The sequence below is a fragment of the Diadema antillarum genome, unplaced genomic scaffold (genome assembly GCF_040938485.1).
Source record: "Diadema antillarum isolate AM-2024a unplaced genomic scaffold, OU_Dant_1.0 scf00000139, whole genome shotgun sequence".
Taxonomy (NCBI): domain Eukaryota; kingdom Metazoa; phylum Echinodermata; class Echinoidea; order Diadematoida; family Diadematidae; genus Diadema; species Diadema antillarum.
The window spans coordinates 2,274,584-2,294,940 of NW_027271028.1; the positions used below are offsets into that span (position 1 = coordinate 2,274,584).

General features: G+C 36.5%; 1 long non-coding RNA gene across 3 annotated transcripts; it reads left to right on the forward strand.

The window, feature by feature from the left end:
- Window positions 1–983: 983 nt before the first annotated feature.
- On the forward strand, window positions 984–19,962 carry LOC139721171 (uncharacterized). Of its 3 annotated transcripts, XR_011710215.1 has the most exons (7): window positions 984–1,226; window positions 2,841–2,926; window positions 6,194–6,301; window positions 6,970–7,103; window positions 8,138–8,202; window positions 17,496–17,554; window positions 18,334–19,962. It is a non-coding gene; the product is annotated as an uncharacterized lncRNA (long non-coding RNA). The 3 variants fall into 3 exon arrangements; XR_011710214.1 differs by lacking the exons at window positions 17,496–17,554; window positions 18,334–19,962 and adding an exon at window positions 3,579–3,628 and having other exon boundaries at window positions 8,138–9,408; XR_011710213.1 differs by lacking the exons at window positions 17,496–17,554; window positions 18,334–19,962 and having other exon boundaries at window positions 8,138–9,408.
- The last annotated feature ends 395 nt before the right edge of the window (window positions 19,963–20,357 follow it).

Below are 20,357 nucleotides of genomic sequence, written 5' to 3' on the forward strand. Positions count from 1 at the left end.
AACATCGCGATATGACGTTGCCCATGCCAAAAATGGACATTGTGATTATTATGGCGTCACATCTGAGGATTGGTCCATGACCGTTTCGGGTTCGTTGAGGGTCTCAGACAATTTTACGTGGCACTGAGCGCAGGGGCGCAGTCCACGGTGTGTCGCAGTCATGCGGTGTCTTAGCCGACCCCCCCCCCCCCCCTTTCCGCCTTTCCCAATACCCCACGGGCAACATGTATTAGTATATCGTGCACTTATCGTAAATGTGTAATGATTAAGCAAGCAGTACTTAGCGCACTCAGTTGGACAAATTTGCTCCCAGTCGATCAGATGCAAGGATTTCAGTAGCTTTTAGTATTTGGTCAGACCATGGAGCTCCATGTTCAGACGAAATATCTGACAAAACGGTTCATGTAATGCCTTTTTAGGTTGCATTTTATGGAGGAACTTGTCGAATGGGATATTTCTTAAGTCAATTATATTCGACAAGTTTTGAGAAATTCTGTAGTCGGGGGGGGGGGGTGTTTCATTAACAGGTTCGTTGGGGGTTTTCACTGACAAATTTCCTATCAGCCAACCAAACGCAAGGATTTTAGTAGCTTTTAACATTTGTTAGTGTAAATCATTTCATGGAACGGTCCCTCTTGGGGGCATTTCGTGAAGCGGAATGTCAGATATTTCGTCTGACCAAGAAATGTTAAAAGCTACCGGGATCCTCGCGTGTGATTGGCTAAGAGCTAATTTGTTTGACAAGTTTTTGGACAAGAGAGCTTTATGAAATGCCTCTTAGTCTAATATGTCTGATCTTGTATGACATTTTATTTGACAAGTTCCTTTTATGAAATGCACGCATCTTTGATCCGTGTGAAAAAATGGGAAATTTTTATTGCATAAGTTGTGCGTACGTATATGCACGTGTGCGTACGTGTTTGTCCAATATTTTCGGGAAGTGGTCAATGCACTACATGCTAGCTACAACCAGGGAGGTGGAATCCACCTCCCTGCTACAACCATGCTACAACCTAACCACTGTATTATTAGTATGTATACGACGTCACATACTAGTAGTGCACTGCGCTGCCCAACCTAGCCATATACCAGTGCTACAAATTGCAAATTATTGTCAGTTGCCTTCATCGAACCCGAATCACGCACTTTTTGCATCTTTTCGCGTGACATTTTGCGACTGCTGCAGACTAAAATAAAGTACGAATTGTGAGTTTAAGCCGTCTGTGGTAGGTATATTGGGCTTTACAGAATTAGAAGTCTTTACTTGGATTTTTTGACCAAGAGTAGAGTCTAAGAGTTTTAAGACAGTCGGTGACGAATTGCATATCTGCCTTATTATCAGTATGAACATCAGTAATTCCGTGGGCTTTGCTCTGGTATACTAGAAAATAATGGTGCATCGTACAGTGTATTATGACATGGGTAATGTCGTTCCACTTCTCTAGCGATTGTAAACGAAAACTGTGCGAAAGAGCATTATGACCTTTTTAGGAATTCGTGCTCAGTTAACCTGTTTTTTTTTTAATTACATGAAAGCTAAGTTAAGATTATGGTCTTGATAAGTTAAAGCAGCAGCGAAGACATGCAACAGCCTCTGACATTTATTTTATTTGTCAGCTTTGACTGTTATGCATTTCGCATGCACTTTAATACAATGTATGATTGGGGCACCACCTAACTGCGACCAGCAGCCCCAACGTACAACGTAGCCGCCTTACGGCGGGGTTCGAGGCTAGGGCACCACCTTTCGATCGGTAGGGCACTTTCCCATCGGCACCCTGCGTATCGTGGCTGTTTGCGTATATTGACTAGAACGAATGGTACCCGCAGGATAAGTGTCATTAGTTATAAAGACAATAAAAACGAAGAAACGAAAACAAACCAAGCTAAAAATTACACATCCGTTCAGTAACGACGCATGGCTATGAAGTTCACGTGTATTACCTATAGGTTGTGGCCTGTGGAATTCACGTGTATTACCTATGCTGTGAAATTCACGTGTTTACCTATGGAGGGAAGGGGTGTCGATCGCGCGGTTCCCTTTTTAGCTGCGCGAAGATAATGGATCGCACGCATTGAAATTGCGCTATTTTAAAACGGAGATTCATAATCAACGAGACGGTCACGATATCTAAAACTGCAGTATTTATGTCATATTTGAGGTAGGAATTAGGCGGATTTGTGTTATATTTTTAGAATGTACAGGCTAATTTTACACATCCTTGGCTTAGTTTAGGGTGACGAATATGTGGTACCTTCAACCTAACTGCGACCAGCCCCAAACGCAGTGTTGTGCGTGTTGGGGCTCCCACAGTGCGTAGCTGTGTATACGGAGCGTCCCGGGGTTACCCCCAACCCTACATGTAATGCTACATATGCAATCATGTCTCGGTGCCTGGCCTGGTTGTTGCAGTGTATTGATATACCTTGTAGTGTTCACCATGCTTTATGTTCTATAATCCACATAATTTACCCCAGGATATTTATCTGGCATGTTGTCAAGACACAATAAATATTACAAGTTTTTGAAGTAAAGAAACAAGTCACAAATTCTGCATATAGGGCCTTCTATTAATGTGTTACAGTTCTAATTAATACTATAATAGAGTTCTATATGTGTTGCACTCAAGGGCAGGCACCAGCCTGCCTTCTGCACATTCACCTGTATTGACTTGTGTTGTTGGGCTTCTGGAAAGACAGTTAGTCTTGTATTGCCTGCCCACTTTTAGCAAGTTTCCACTGTATGTCAACCTGATATTTTGTTTATATTGCACTTGCAGTAGTGACTGAGAATGTAATTGATTGACTGAGTTCATGAGGACTTTGTACTTCTTTGACAGGAGGGCATCTATCCCTGGCTTGAATCTGTTGAGTCTAGTTCCTTCACGGCTGTATTTGGCAGCATGTCCCAGTGAGCTACTACCCTGTGAGTAGAATTATTTGTCCTGATATTTAGACAGCATTCCACAAGTTGTGACACGTGAAATTGAAATGTTTTTAGTAGCGGCTCAACATTCAGATGTGACGCATTGACATACTGTACGCTTGCACTTGACGTCACATTGTCACATTCACCCAAACAAAAACTCTATTGAAGAATAATAAGAACTTATGGCAGGTGTCAGTGGCGTATATAACACACACTGTGATGAGGAGCTGTAATGAGTCCTTTACACCATATTTATAGTCAATATTATAGTTGTTTATCCTGTAATTATGGGGTATGTTTTGTGGTTTTTTCTAGGACCACATTCGCAATGTGATGTACAATGTACTTTACTAATATGACTAGTAAGGTTTTGTGAGCCAGCATACGATGGGATTGAGTCTCCTTTGAGTCAGCTTAGATGTGTTGTTGTGCACGTATGTCACTTCCTTGCGCAATCCACAATGTTTTTCAAAATATGGCAACGAGTAGTAATAGTAAATAATCCTCTTGGAATTATATGCTCTTTCATATTTCATAAGAGGTTTCTCACTATCTCACCAAGAAATGGTAAAAACCTGAAGTTAAGGCTCAACCACAAACTATATGATCCCTTTAAGAAGATATTTATTATTGTTTTGTCTTTATGCAGGATCTGGGAGTGGCAGGCTGTGGATAGAGATTTGTTTGTTCTTGTTGAAAGTGTGTTTATATTTGTGTCTGTTTTATGTTGTATTGTTTTCTTCACCCACATTTTTCATTTCATACCATTACATCTTCATTCAGTGAATTCCATTGAAACTTCATCTGAAAAATCATCCAAGCCCTTCATTCCAGGTTACCATACCTGAGATATAAATTCAAAATCCAGGTTACCAGGCCTGAGATATAAACTCAAAATCCAGGTTACCAGGCCTGAGATATAAACTCAAAATCCAGGTTACCAGGCCTGAGAGATAAACTCAAAATCCAGGTTACCAGGCCTGAGAAATATACTCAAAATCCAAGTTACCACGCCTGAGAAATAAAGTCAAAATCCAGGCTACAAGGCCTGAGATATAAACTCAAAATCCAGGTTACCAGGCCTGAGAGATAAACTCAAAATCCAAGTTACCAAGCCTGAGAATTAAAATCAAAATCCAGGTTACCAGGCCTAAGAAATAAACTCATATCAAGGTTAACAGGCCCAAGAAATAAACTCAAAATCCAAGTTACCAGGCCTGAGAAGTAAATTCAGAATTCAGTATAGAAGGCCTGAGAACTAAACTCAAAATCCAGGTTACCAGGCCCAAGGTATAAAATCAAAATCCGGGTTACTAGGCCTGATAGATAAACTTTAATTGAAAATTTAACTGAATTGTAAACCAGAGAGAAAAAGCAACAAATTTCAAACCTCTGAAATTGAAGTTGTGTGTCTTTAGTTTTTATACGAGTTTTAGTTTTGAATACACATTGAGTATTTGGGAATAAATTGTAGTACATACAGGTCAAGATTTATTGTGTGTGGAGGAAATTTGATTGACTGATTGATTTTTGAAAGTGCATGTGAAAACATCGATTTGAAAATATAAGTGAAGTTTTTGAGTGACTGCATTAAGGAAGCTTATTGCAAGGGAAACACTTGAGCGATTTTGTAAATTCTTAACTGGATTTTGTAGTCAAAATTAATTCAGAAAGCTATCAACTGGTTGAAGCAAAATATAAAGTAGTTTAATAGGAGGGTATTTCCATTCACTAAAACCAATAAATATACTTGCAGTTTTCACAGTACAAGCTTTGGGAAAGTAATTTGTAATGATAGATTACATTGGAAAAATAGTTTGAGGAGACAGTGTGATTGTGAAAATCCCCTTAGGCACTGAATTGTATCTTTAATTGTATCTGAATCTCATCTCAAATCGTATCTGAATCTCATTTGGAATCCTATCTAATTCATATTTCCAATCGTTTCTGAATATCATTTTCAGTTGTATTTGAAACTTGTCTTGAATCATATCTGGATCTCATGTGTGTATATTTTTTGCTATTATCTTAATACCATTGGTGCGTATTTAATAGTTAAATTGTCTTTATTTTTCATCAGATATTGTATATTTTATTTTCATTGCAAAAAGTTTTTGAGTCACAGAGTTGTGGTTGACAGCCAAAGTGTAATTATTAGACTCTGAGAAAAACAAAGATAATTGAAGGAAACACAGAGAAACTTCAAAAATTAAACCAAAAAAGAGTTTGGAGAAAGTATATTAGACATAATTTTGAGGATTAAGTATTAAAGAAGTCTTGATTTTGTGGAAGAATTGATTGACTTTGGCCTTGTACATGTACATGTGCTTATAGAGAGATTTACCTTGTGGGGAAAGAAAAATATTGCGTGCAGTTCATATTCACTTTCATTTTAAAGCGATTTGACTGATACAAGTAGTGTATTGTTATTGAAGCTATTTTTATATAAACATAACAAAAAAAAATCACACCTGTTATTCTGGTAGCAAACTCGGTTAACACAAAAATACACAAACAAGTGTGAGTGTAGTAATCACATTCTTGCACTTGCCACAGTAACTATTACCAGCACGTAACAGACAAAGAGCGCTACATGTTGGTAGAAACAAATCGCTTCAGTGTTATTGATTGACTTATACAGTGAAGTACAAAAGGAATTTTGAGTACATAGCTCTAGCACACACATTTTGCTTGGTAGACAAAAACGGCATCTGTTGGTAAAAAAGGACCGGGTGTTGTATCATTGCAAGCACATTGTACAGTTAAGTACAGTACACATATACTAGTACATGCAAGTTTCAAGACACTACAGTATACGCAATATTGCTAAAATATAATCATAATACTAGTGGAGTAGTCGTGATTCATACAGGTATACGGATTCAAGAAGTATATTAATTGAACAGTTAATTGATATATTGTAGCATAATCAATGTTTAAAGATTTAAGGCCATATAGTTTGACAATGGAAGCAAGTGAATTCAAGGATATTATTGGTGATATTCTAGATATCCTCCATAGTTGTGACATGATGGGAAATGTAGAGGTCAGTGAATGTGATGCATGTTGCAATGTGGTTAATGAAAATGAAAGCAGAGTACTATGTGAGGATTGTGGCAAACAGTTTCATGTGATGTGTACAGGAACCATTTCTGAGTCTAGACTGTGTGATGCAAGGTTGATTTGGATATGTTCAGCATGTGGAAGCAATAATATTGCCCATCGCATCTTTGACAAAGTTGGCATTCCCTGTCATTTCAACAGATATGAGCTTCTTGAAGACATTGGTGATGAAGATTTTGGTGTTGATATTTCACATTCATCACGCAAGAGCAGCCAGTGGAAGAAATCAACCAAGAGACTGAAAAAGAGGTATGTGAAGAGGAAGGACAAACTTGGAATTTCAGAAATGACAAATGTGTGTATGCAGAAAAGAGCAGATTGTGAGAGAGATGAATCAGATTCGACATTCATTACAAATTTGACCAAGAGGCAATTCCAGCCATTAGAAATTGCAGTTGATGATGGTTGGACAATTGTGAAATCAAGGAAAACAAAAATGATTGAGAAGACAAAAGTGACAACATCCCAAACAATGACTGACAATCCCAAGACCAAGACCACTAACAAGAGTTCAGTGAGATCAGTAAATGGTGTGATTCTCCAACCTGGCGTGACCTACATTGGCAAAGCAATGAAAGCCTACTATCTTGAAAAGCAGAAAAGAGCGAAGACTAGCAAGGGCAAGAAATCTAAAGTACAAACAAGGCAAAAAGAACCTGGTAAACTTGTGAAGCGAAATGTGAATGCAAACTTGGACACAGAACGAAATGATAGTCTGCAGGTATATACTGAATCTGTGTTGAATGTATATTCAAAGTGTGTTCAGTCACCTCATGTTATGGCAAAATACACTGAACAAATCTGTGCGAAAACACAGAGAAGTTGGGCTGATGTGGCTAAAAGCACTTTGAATATGACTAATGAATGTTGCATACCGAATGGTGACCAAACTATATGTGCCTCTGTCTCTTCCACAGACATTGAGAAAAAACTGTCTAATGTGACCATGCTTTATGGAGGTGGGAATGCACGGCAACCAAGAAAGAAAGGTCGTTTCACCAAGATCCGCAACAGACAAATTGTGGCACCGATGAAAAATGTTGACTCACAGGTGCGTAATGATGAAAAGGTCCAAGATGACATTCCTGAAGGGGAACATGTAGCAAAGATTGAAAAGCTGTGTAAGAATGTAATATCTGACTGTGAGGACAGTAATTGCACAAGTAGAGACAGCACATGCTCGAATGATATGTCCAAAGTGAAGTGTGACAGAATCCACAGTGTGCATGAACTGAACCCATGTTACAGTGAAAGAAAAGTTGTTAAAAGTGACAGACAAATATCAGTGGAGGAGTTGTTCCCTGTGAATTCTTGTACAGATGTTAGTGTTCAGTCTCCATGTCACAGACCTGTTTCAGCTACACAGTGTGCTGAAGTTTGTAATGAATCAATATTCTTGCCTGAACGTGAACAAAATACTAATCCATTTGACTGCATAATAATGAATGATGATTCTGCAAAAAGTGCTAACCACCATAATTCATATGATGTACAGGAATCAACAGTACATGTATTAGATGATGAATCAGCTGCAAGTGATTTAGAGACTGAAGAACGTGTCTGTAAGCCTGTTTCACTCTTGAGTTCTGAATGTGGTAGAGGGCAATCATATCCCATGACGAAAACAATTACACAAGGAAATTTTAATCAAGGTGATCAACGTTTTGGGTATACTGCTGGCAAACAATGTGCATGTAATTCCCTTGTGGCTGTTCTGTACACCCAAACAAAGAATGGAATTGAAATGAGACCTCGTGATCTTGATCAGATTTTGACACTTGGGAATGAGTTGTATTATTACATAAAGAAGGATTCACCATTGAATGAAGAGCTTGTAATGATAGATGAATTACCCAAGGAACTTCATATTTTGGATGAAAACTTTCAAATAGCTTATGCTGAGTCAAAATATGGAGTGTTGGATGGAAATCAAAACATTTTGTCCAATTTTGGTGCTTTGTCATTGAGCCAAGCTTTAGAACAAGAACTGTGCAGATATGATGCATGTCTTATGAATTTTGCTGAGAGTACATTTGCAATCATTACACATGACAACGGTTATTATGTATTTGATTCTCATTCCAGAAGTCATGATGGATACTTGGTACAAGATGGTTGCAGTGTCTTGCTTAGCATTTCATCATGGCAAGGTATACAGGTACACTGTTTGAATTTGGCAAAATCAATGGCATGTGATTTACGTACTACTCAGTTTGAACTAACCGGTCTGGCATTACAATCAAATTCTAAGAAAAATGCATTGACCACTAGTGGCTCCAAGAGATCAAACCCAGTAAATACTGCATGTAAGAATACAAATGATCAAAATAGCAACATTACAAAACATTATGATAATGTTAAAGGAATTAACAATGTTCGCTGTAAGACTCAAAATGAAGCAAAGAAAAATCGAGTAAATGTAAACAGTGATGACTATGGAAATGAGAATGAAGTTGAATTTGTTTCAGTTGACAAGACAACAGAAAGAAGAGATCGAAATTTCAATTTTGTGCCGATTACGTACGTAGACAAGCAGTCTTTGTGCAATAAATTGAATTTGATTTACAGTGGTACTGCCAATGAATTAATGGAGGATAGAAATGATAGTTTGTATATTGGGAAACCTGTAAATGTCAAGAGAGTTATGGGTGATGGCAACTGCTTTTACAGAAGTATTGCTCATGTAGTTACTGGCAGCGAAAGAAACCATTTCATGCTCAGGAAATCCAATGTGGCACATTTACTGGAAAAGGGTGATTTATTTAAAAATGTAATAGATACAGTGAAATATCAGAATGTCAGGGACTTTGTATTTCAAGAGAAATTGATGGATTTAGGAACATGGGCTGGTCACACTGATATTAGTTCAATGGCACATATGCTAGATCATGATATATATGTTTATGATGATCGAACAAAAAATTGGCAAATACTGTCTGCAAGGAAACCTGGATACTACAACAAAGTAACAACTGAGAGAGGCATATATATTCTGTTCACTGGAGGCAATCATTTTGACGTAGTGGAAAGTGTAACTACTGTTCTGTCTGGTACTTTAATTGAGAAATTACCTGTATTTCATGTGAATTCAGATGCCGGTGTTGAAAATAAGAAGGAAAGCCATGAGCTATCATCTAAGGTTACTAAAACCCAAACATTAAAAAATTGCAGTGTGGGAATAGGGAAAATGACATCAAAACCGATAATGGTATCAAACCTGCAGGAGACACAAATTCCATTACAAAATACATGTGAACAGACAGTAAATGTTGACATTGGTGCATCTGAGGTGGAACAAGTGGAAGAAAAAAAAAATATTAATCTCAAGTACAATCCTGTGAATAAATCTGATGTAGAGAAGTTTTGTTGCAAATTAGGTATAACAGTTAATGACAGATATAGCAGTATTGATACAGAAAAAGATGTGGTTGAAAACGATGATATTACTATCCTGTCACAACCATTGTCTATCTGTAGAATTACTGGTGATGGAAATTGCTTTTACAGAGCTATATCATATGTCACATGTGGTAAGGAAGATTCACATCGTGATATTCGAAAAGCAATAGTTAAGCATATTTTACGAAACAAGGGAGATTATGGAGGCCTTTTAAGATCAGGGTACACAGATATTGTAAAGTACATTGGAAAGGAAAGAGTATTTAACAATGGCACATGGGCTACAGAATTGGAAATAATGGCCTTATCAAATCTACTAGATACTGATATTTATATATATGAAGAGAACTGTTCGAAATGGATATTATTTGGTGCAAGCAAACTTCAGTTTGGAATTGTTACATCACAAAGAGGTATTTACTTGCAACACACAAATGGCAATCATTATGATGTTGTTGAATCTGTGTGTCCAAGGATCCAAAAATCAAGTTCGTATCAAAAGCTGCCAAGATCACAAAATATTACTGAAATGGAAACCCCTGTGACAAGAAAGAGAAAACCTACAACAAAGAGGAAAGTTACAAAACAAGTCAATGATTTTCAAACTAATGTATTGAACGATGAGCTATTAGAGGATGACATGGAACCTGCAGTTAAAATGGGAAGGCACCCTGGAGAATCTGAAGATGTTAAAACTACTATGGAAACTACAAAAAGGAAAAGAAGAAAAAATAGGAATGCTAATGTTACTCGACAGAAAAATAGGGATCGAATGAGAGCACAGAGAGAAAAGAAAAAAAATGAGCAAAGGCAGTTAGAAACAGATGTTTTATCACATGATCAGCCTTTTCTATTCCGTAAACTTAAAAATGCAGCCGCAAAAAAAGTAAAATATCAAACAGATGTAAATTACAGGTTAGAAAAGAAAGAGAAAATGAAGGTGAGACAAAAAGACAAGTACTCCTTGGATCTCACTTACAGAGAAAATGTCAAGAAAGCAATGAGTACAAGGATGAAAGCTAGATATCAAAACAATGCTTCATTCAGAGAAAGGCTGAAGAAAATGAGAAGATTTTGCTATAGAACCAATGTTCTATATAGAGAGAGGCTTAAGAAACTTCGGAAAGCTAGATATCAGAACAATGCTTTATTCAGAGAGAGGCTTAAGAAACTAGGGAAAGCTAGATATGAAAACAGTGTTCTATATAGAGAGAGGCTTAAGAAACTGAGGAAAATTAAATATGAAAACAATGCTTTATTCAGAGAGAGGCTTAAGAAACTGAGGAAAGCTAGATATCAAAACGATGCTTCATTCAGAGAGAGGCTTAACAAACTGAGGAAAGCTAGATATCAAAGAAATGCTTTATTGAGAAAGAGGCTAATGGAAATAAAGAGAGCTAATTATCAAAACAATATTATATTCAGGGAAAGATATAAGGAAATTATGAGAAAAGTTGCCAAAATTAGGTACAAGACAAATTCTGTGTACAGACAGCAAGTTGCAATGAGAAACGTGAAACGAAAAAAGCAAGAGAAAATTAATATGAGAAATTGTGATCATGTTTTGAAAAAGTTTAGGGAAATTGTTTCATGTGGCCCTGAATATGTATGTTGTGTATGTTTGAAATTATTATTCAAAAATCAAGTATTGAAGTGCTCAAAAGCTAAATATAATGATACGAAATGCTTAGAAGAGGAGTACTTGCACACATGCAATGATGACTGTGATGTTGACTGTCAAATAGTAAAGTCACCAAGAAATTCTTTATGGATTTGTTACACTTGCCACAGGAAGTTATTAGTTGGTAATATGCCTGCTGAAGCTAGCAGAAATAATTTAAAATTACATGCTATTCCTGCGGAACTTGGAAATCTGAATCAGTTGGAAACGCATTTGATTGCTCTAAACATTCCATTTATGAAAATTTTGAACTTGCCTAAAGGAGGACAGTATGGAGTACATGGCCCAACAGTTTGTGTACCTTCACGCACAGATGAAACTGTAGAGATATTACCTCGACCAGAGACTGATGATCAATTGATTCGCGTAAAACTGAAGAGAAAATTGTCGTACAAAGGACATTATGAATATCAGTTTGTCAAGAAAAAGAATGTGCTAGTTGCATTGGAATATTTGAAGAGAAACAATAAATGGTATTCTGATATTGCTATAAATAATGAATGGAGTTCTGACTTATCAGAGGAAAATAGTAAAGCAGTTTGTGTTAAACCGTTGGATTCAAGTGAAATTAATGATGATGACGATGATGTAGAGGATGATCAAGTTGAACGATTACAAGGCATTCAGTTAGACACATGTTTACAGAAGATTGATATGAGACAAGAAGTGCTTGATCAGTTTTTCGATGATATTATATGTTGTGCACCTTGTGAAAAGAATAGTCCTGTATCGCTGTTGATGGATGAGAGTAATGAGGCGAAATGTTTTCCTGCTCTATTTCCAACAGGCCAGCCAACATTTCATGATACCAGGTACACTGAAGTAACACTTGGTCGTTATTTACATAATCGCCTGATGCATGTGGACAACAGATTTGCGAAAAATACAGAATATATCTTTTATGCTCAGTGTATTTATGAACTGCAACAAATACTTTCTAACGTTTCTATAGCTCTCAGAAAAAGCTCAGAGGAAATAGATAATTCCATATCGATGCAATGTTCAGATCTAAAAGATACAAGAAAACTTCGTGAGATACTTGATTCAAATAAAGGATACAAATTTCTGAAACAAATACGGGGAACACCTCCATACTGGCAATCTACGCAGAAAGATGTATTAGCAATGGTTAGACAACTTGGAAAGCCTACATGGTTTGCATCATTTACATCAGCTGAAATGAGATGGCCTGAAGTTATTAATACATTGCTAAATCAACAAGGTGATAGAAGAAAAGCAAATGATCTAGATTGGACAGATAAGTGTAATTTACTAAGGTCAAATCCAGTGACTGTAGCTCGTATGTTTGACAAACGCTTTCATGCATTTTTGAATAAAGTGATTCTTTCTCCGGCAGAACCTATTGGCAAAATAATTGACTACTTCTACAGAATTGAATTTCAACAGAGAGGATCTCCACACACACACTGTTTATTTTGGGTCGAAAATGCACCTAGCTTGGGTATCGACAAAGATGAAAATGTAATAGAATTTGTTGATAAGTATATTTCATGCAACATTCCATGTGAGGATGAAGATGAGGAACTATATGAAATAGTGAAGAATGTTCAGATTCATTCAAAGAAACATTCAAAATCATGCAAGAAAAAGGGAACTACCTGTAGATTTAATTTTCCAAGACCACCTTCTGAGAGAACATTTGTTGTGAAGCCTGATGATAATTTGGAAGTTACAGATGAAGCTCAAGATATTCTGTCTACAGTAAAGAATTCATCATGTATGGAACGGACATATGATAATGCTAAACAGCTCTTTGAAGTTCTTGGGATGTGTCAAAAGGAATTTGAAGATGCCTATAATGCTGTAGCTACAAAAGAAGATATAGTCATGAGAAGAAATCCAAAAGATATATGGGTGAATCAATATAATCCATTCTTACTCAGAGCTTGGAATGCCAATATGGATTTGCAGTATATAACAAATGAGTATGCCTGCATTGTTTATGTTGTGTCATACATGTCAAAAGCAGAAAGAGAGATGGGTTTGCTCTTGAAAAATGCAGAAAGTGAAATGAAAGAGGGCAATGAAGATGCTGGGAAAAGTATGAAAGAAATAGGACATGTGTATATGCAAAACCGTGAAGTTTCAGCGCAAGAAAGTGTGTATCGTGTTTGTAGCCTGAGACTGAAAGAATGCTCAAGAAAAGTAGAGTTTATACCTGTAGGACCAAACCCTGTGAGAATGAGTTTACCATTGAGTGTTATACAGAACAGACGAGACGATGATGATAGGAGTCCATGGATGCCAAACAGAATTGATAAATATAAAGCCCGACCTGATGATTTTGAATTTGAAAATATGTGTTTAGCCACATTTTGTTCAAAGTATAGACTACTCAGTGAATCTGATTTGAAAGGTAAGAAACAGAAACAGAATGTATTCAAATTGAGAGACCAGCTGGGCTATGTACAAAAACGATCAAGAACGAATGATGCTGTAGTGAGATTTCCTCGTTTTTCGTTGACTGTAACCCCAGAAAAATATTATCAGAGTATATTGCAACTGTATTTGCCATTCCGCACTGATAAGCAGTTAAAACCTAATCAATTTTTGTCATATCAGGAATTTTACGAAACTGGATCTGTACGAATTTATAATAAGAACCTGAAAAGTGTCAAAAGTATTGTCAATGAAAATCTCAGGCAGTTTGAAAAAAATGCTGATATAATTGATCAAGCACAAGAATATCTTGAGAAATTTGGTCCACAAGAAGATGCATGGGGATTACTCTGTCCAGAAACAGAAATTGAAAGACATGAAACAGCTAGAATCCATGAAGAAGTTGAAGATGGTGACAATGAATTTAGAATCCCAGATCTTGAGCCCAAATCTCAGGAAAAAGAGTCATATGGCATAGAATTCCGATCATGTAGTATTTCGAGAGAAGATAGTAATGTCTTATTAAGATCTTTAAATAGCAAGCAGCAAAAGGTGTTCTACAAAATACGTCAATGGTGTCTTGACAGAGTTAACAGAAAAGAACCTACAACATTTCAGATATTTGTGACAGGTGGTGCTGGAACAGGAAAAAGTCATTTAGTGAAGTGCATATGTAATGAAGGGACAAGAATTCTTAGCAGAATGATGCATAATCCAGATGATATTTCAATTATGAAAGTAGCTCCAACGGGAATTGCAGCTCACAACATTGGTGGTAGTACTATTCATAATGCTCTGTCCATACCCATTTCTGCTACACTACCTTACCAACCTCTTGGAGAAGAAAAGATAAGTCATTTACGTAATCACCTGGGTCAACTACAGATACTAATAATTGATGAAATATCCATGGTTGATCAGAAGCTGTTGTGGTATATTCATGGACGTTTAAGGCAAATAAAGCAGACACGTGATGATACTCCATTTGGAAAGGTTTCAGTTATTGCAGTTGGAGATTTCTATCAGTTACCCCCTGTAAAAGGTTCTCCTTTGTATAAAGACACACTGCAAAGTTCTTTATGGACAGACAACTTCTTTATAATTAACTTGGATGAAATAATGAGACAAAAGGATGATGCAAAGTTTGCTGTTCTTTTGAACAAATTAAGAATAAAAGGAAAGACAGATGAATTATCTAGTGATGATGTAGCAGTTCTTCAATCATGCCAAACTGGAGAACAATGTGAGGATATATTGCATATATATTCTTCAAACAAACAAGTAAATGACTGGAATAAAATAATGCTTCACAAAAAATGCACAAATATCATATGTGTGAATGCAGAAGATTCTGAACTCAGTGATGAGGGAAAAAACAAAACATGTGACAAACCACGGAGATGTACTAAAGCTTCCTTGCCAGCATATCTTTGGATTGCTGAAAGTTCTAGAGTGATGCTTATCAAAAATGTGAATGTGAGCAAAGGTTTATCAAATGGCTGCATTGGCACTGTAACTAACATAGTAAGAGGAAATGTAAATGCAAGACCTACAAGTGTGGTGGTAAAATTTGACAATGAAAAAGTAGGAAGTCAGTCAGTAGAAATGCAACAGGAATCAATTGGAAAAAAGTATACCAGGAAACAATTTCCCTTAAAATTAGCATACGCATGCACAATACATAAAGTACAAGGCATGACAGTGGAAAGAGCTGTTGTTTCTCTGAAAAATATATTTTTGCCCGGGCAAGCATATGTAGCTCTGAGCCGTGTTACATCATTATGTGGATTAACAATTGAAGATTTTGATCCAAAAGTTATGTATTGCAATCCAGCTGTTAAAGAAAGTTTAGAGAACATGCCAACATTTGTTGATGAAACGCACATTGACAATGATGACTCCATTGCAACTATGAGTATAGTGTTACACAACATTCAAGGTCTTAAAGCACATTTCAAAGATATCCAATCAAATTTCCTATTTAAAAATTCTGATATTATTTGTCTAACTGAAACTTGGCTTAATGATGACATTTTTTATGTGAATTTAGATCAGTTTAAAATGTACAATCAGCCACGGTCAAAATCTTATTGTGATGAAAGTCCCTTATTTTCTGCACTGAAAAATCAAGCACATGGTGGAGTTGCAGTGTATAGTAAAATCAAATCTATTAGTAGGCTGGATTTACATGTCAATAATCTGGAATATATTGCATTTGCAGTAACTTGTCCTTCATGTCTCATTTCAGTGATATATAGACCTCCTAGATATGACAAGAAACAATTTTGTAAAACACTAAAGAGGTTACTTATAGAATTGCAGCAGAGAAGTACAAAATGCATAGTTATTGGTGACTTCAATGAAAATCTCAGACAAAATTCAAGTGATTCATTTGTGCATAAATTAATGTGTTCTTATGGATATCAACAACATGTTCTTGATGCTACAACAGAAGGTGATACATTGATTGATCATGTATATAGCACAGGTATCGATACACTTCATGCTGAAGTTATTCCCCTTTATTACAGTTACCATGAAGCTATTAGAATACAGTTTTGATGAGTGCCATTGTGGGTTTATGCAAAGTAATGTATATTCTCAAATCAATTAACATTTATTTTTCATTTGTCATATTTCCTTTTATAATACAAAATTAGTTAAACAGAATAGTGTTATTACAAATGTAGGAAGAGTATACGACAATAAAAAAGACAGTTAGGAGTAGTGATACATTATAGTTGATACCGAAGTGATTGAAGTAAAATATAAAATAATATATATGCTATGAGCAAAACATGCAAAGCATGGAGGGATTCACTGAAATGGTCATGCTTGTGAATATGAAACAAAACTTCAACAAAAGTAAGAATACTACAGAAAAAAAGTGACATAACAAGACAAAGAAAGTGACAAGACGATTGGAATATTAAGACATCAGAATAGACAAAAACATATGACACAGGTAATGACTCTGACAGTTTGTTGAAAGAAATATTGTGATGCATGACAGTGTGAAACGAAAAGATGAGTATTGTATCATTCAGAAATTACTTAGTGAGAGACTTTAATCTTGGCTGTACAATTGTATGTGTGTTTTGGCAATAGTGCTATTAATAAGATATTAAGTGGCAGTTGATGTAAGTAGGAGATGAGATTTACCAATTTTGTTTCAAAGCATTTGCTAATGACAGTTTCTTTAGATCTCAGAAATGTGGTCATCACAGCATATAGTCAATACAATGTAGAACAGAAATAAAATGAAATAGAACAGATATATGGAATTGAAGTAAAACAAAGGACAGACATGAGACAGACACAGAGCAGCAATATAACATAGCCTAGAAGATTATTGTGTTTACTATAGGAGCTAAATTTTGCAAATTGATAATTTAAGGAAATGTACTGTATATTAATGCAGAAAGTTAAATGCTAAGGAAAAGGTTTTTTTGATCATGTGATAAGTGTCAAGAGCAGTAGCAAAGCTAGGCAGGGGGGTGCAAGGCTCGTGCCCCCATAAACGTATATGGAATTTCTGGTCTGCCTCTGATAAGAAGAGGAGAATCAAGCGCAAGCAGGTAATGAAAATGTTTGAATGACCCTGAACAAAGTATGAGTTGTATGTGTATGGAAGATTCTAATTTATATTCATGCGTTGTAATTCATATCAATGAATACTTCATAATAAAACACAGAGTGACGACTAAGACTCATCATGTTTTTAGCACAACATTCCACTTAGTCATGTATGTGGTATATACCACAAGTTTTGTATCCTTCCACACATATCATTTTAACTAGTGCTCAAACCCTTGTTTGCTTAACAGTTCGTATTGATTGATTGCTATTATTTATTAGTGTTTGACAGACATTGTGCAAGAAAAGAACTGGCGAAATAACATATCAGTCTTGGATTATATCCATTTGATCAATATCCAATGGCTTTTCTTTTGCCTGTTGAAGGTTGAACTGGCATGTGTTTGTGCTTGACATCTCCATCTTTTCTTCCAAGTGTTGCAAAGGTATGTTTTTTCTGTTCTCAAATCTTCTCCTTTTCATCACTCTCAAGGCAAAGGCTCAAGTGAGTTATTGCAATCACTCTTCATTGACATCTGTCGTTCATTGTCCATCGTGCGTCATGCATAAACTTTTTACATTTTCATCTTCTTGAAAATACCATGACTAATTTTCACTGAACTTGGCTAAAACCGTGCTTTAAACCATAAACAATTTATATGGAGCGCCAAGTGTTATATAGCCTAATTTGTAACAAAATACTGTAAAACATGACATATTCGCGGCGCAAAATTTTCACGAATAGGGGCTAATGGCATTCTTTTTGCATGAAATTTTCGCTAATTGCCAGTGACGTTCAATTCGTAATACTAGTATATAAAAAATAAAATTCGTGAAATTAAGATGCACGAGAACATTCCTCTTTTTGTGGATAACGATAGACCATGTGACACTTGGTGCTCCATACAAATTGTCCATGGTTTAAAAGCATGATGTCAGTTGCACCACCTTCGTGAATTCGGGCCAATGTGTTTGAAATATACACAAGAAAGTCATTCGAAGTTAATAGTCTATAACTGGCAACAGTTATCACAGTGATATATGTTTACTTTTTTCCAGTACACACCAAACATCATATTTATGCTAATATTTGAACGATATTGAAAGAGGAATTTCCAGCATTGGTAACAGTAAGTCTTTCAATTTTTTTTTTTTTTTTTTTTGCCACGCCTTGCTCAATAGAGAGAACATACCAGCTTTGGATTATTCTTTTGATGTGAAACAGGGACTAGGAGTCTACTGATTGAAGGCCCAAATGAATCAGACCATCTGTGGATCACATCTATCTCTTCTGTGAAGATGACTTTCAACCCTACATCAAACTGCATGGCATGCAAGACACTCTCACTCACCTTCTGTCACCATGCCCTGAATGTAGCTGGGAAAGCATCTGCCAGAGTGTGCCTTCTAAGCAGACTATGCGGTCATGACTGGGGAGTTGGTTTTACCACTCTCCGCTCCACCGCCCTCACCCTTATCTACGCTTCAGCTAAATAGTGTGTCTCTGCCTGAGGGCATAGGTGCCATACTAAGAGGGTGGACGCTCAACTCAACTCTGCTCTCTTCACCATCACAGGCTGCCTGAAATCAACCCCCACCCACCACCTCCCTGTGCTAGTGGGCATTCCACCCCATCACCATAGAAGAGAAGCCATATTTATTACATGTACATTTTAATTTTCTTATGAACATATTATGTATAGTACTGCAGTTAAGGGATAATTTTGATGAATTGTGGAAAAACAATTGTGAAATTCAGTATACGGGTACATACTACACCTCTGTGGAGACTTATATACCCTCGCATACACAAAATATAAAAGGTGATATGTAGGAATCAGCGTGTAGTTGGTCCGGGGATGTGTTGCAAATCTTGCATCATAAACTCCTACAGTTTTGAGGTAAATTTAAATGAAACTTAGGGTACGTTATGACATTGAAATCTCTATGTGCAAGACATGTACTTTGTGTTTGTTGCAGAAAGTGTTGCCATGGTAAGTACAATTTCTGAAACCTTTGTGGAGTGAACAACTCCCACGGCAAGGTTATCTATTAGCAATTTTTTTCATATTTGGTGTGTATAGTGATGTGTAGGTGGAGTTATGCTTATTAATCACAACTTGGACTGCTAAACTGAACTCTGGTGCAAGGGCTGGTGATGTAGATGTTACTGCCAACAGCCATGTTGTGATCTGAGTAGTATTGCAGAACGAAGAATTATGTTTCTAAAGGATAATGAGTGATGAACTGTTTGTGACATTAGTAGATGTGTAGAAAATAAAATGGTTTGTTTATATGGAAGATTTTAGTGGAGATTCTCATATTGCTAAATTACACATACTATCACATGTATACGCAGACAAATATTTGCTAGGTTTACACACAACATGCAGCAAGATTATCATGTGTATGGAGTCTGTATTGTTTTTTTTTTTTTGTTTTTTGTTTTTTGTTTTTTGTTTTGCCTGAGCATGAAATACCTTTTTGGATATGACTATTCTGAGAATGCACACTAAGTTGAATAACAGGAAAAGGTTAGTTTGCTCTAAGAGTTGTACTCATCCGTAGTTTGATATATTTATAATAGAGGTGTTGTGTGTACTGTGAACAGAATCAAGCAAAGAAAGGTTTGAATAGCCATAAGAGATACCCACATGTGTATATCATGTTTTATATAAAGTAAGGAGTTGTTAACTTATCAATGTCATGTAAAATGTATGAAGCATGCCAAGAGTATGGTAGATATTGACCGCCCTCATTGAACATCAGAAACGCATGTAGTTAAATCAGTTAGTTCAGTGTGGCCACAAGTGAGGCCTGTAATTCTTTGTGTTATGATGAAAAAGAGAAAAGTGCAAGGGTATTGTTTTTAACAGTGACTTATATTGTAAAAAAAATTGACATGTGTGCTTGTGCAAGTGCCATAGATTGTGTCAGACACCTGTTCAGTGACAGGTCCAGAAAGGGGGGGGGGGGGAGGCGACAGGGGAGTGTGTAGGAGCACACACCCCGTTAGTTTGAAATAGCGATTCCGTCGGCTGCGAGGTTGGATCCACTGGTCCGACCAACGAGATTGGGGCACCCCTTCAGATGGCTGGCGCATTATGTGGTATTTTTATTTAAGAAAACATAATTTCATTAAGTTACAAGGCTTCTCCTATTGCTTTTGACAATGTCAAGGCTTTGATGTAGATTTCAACACAACGACAAGTTAATTAATGTGTGTACTTTATAAATGTCGTAGGTATT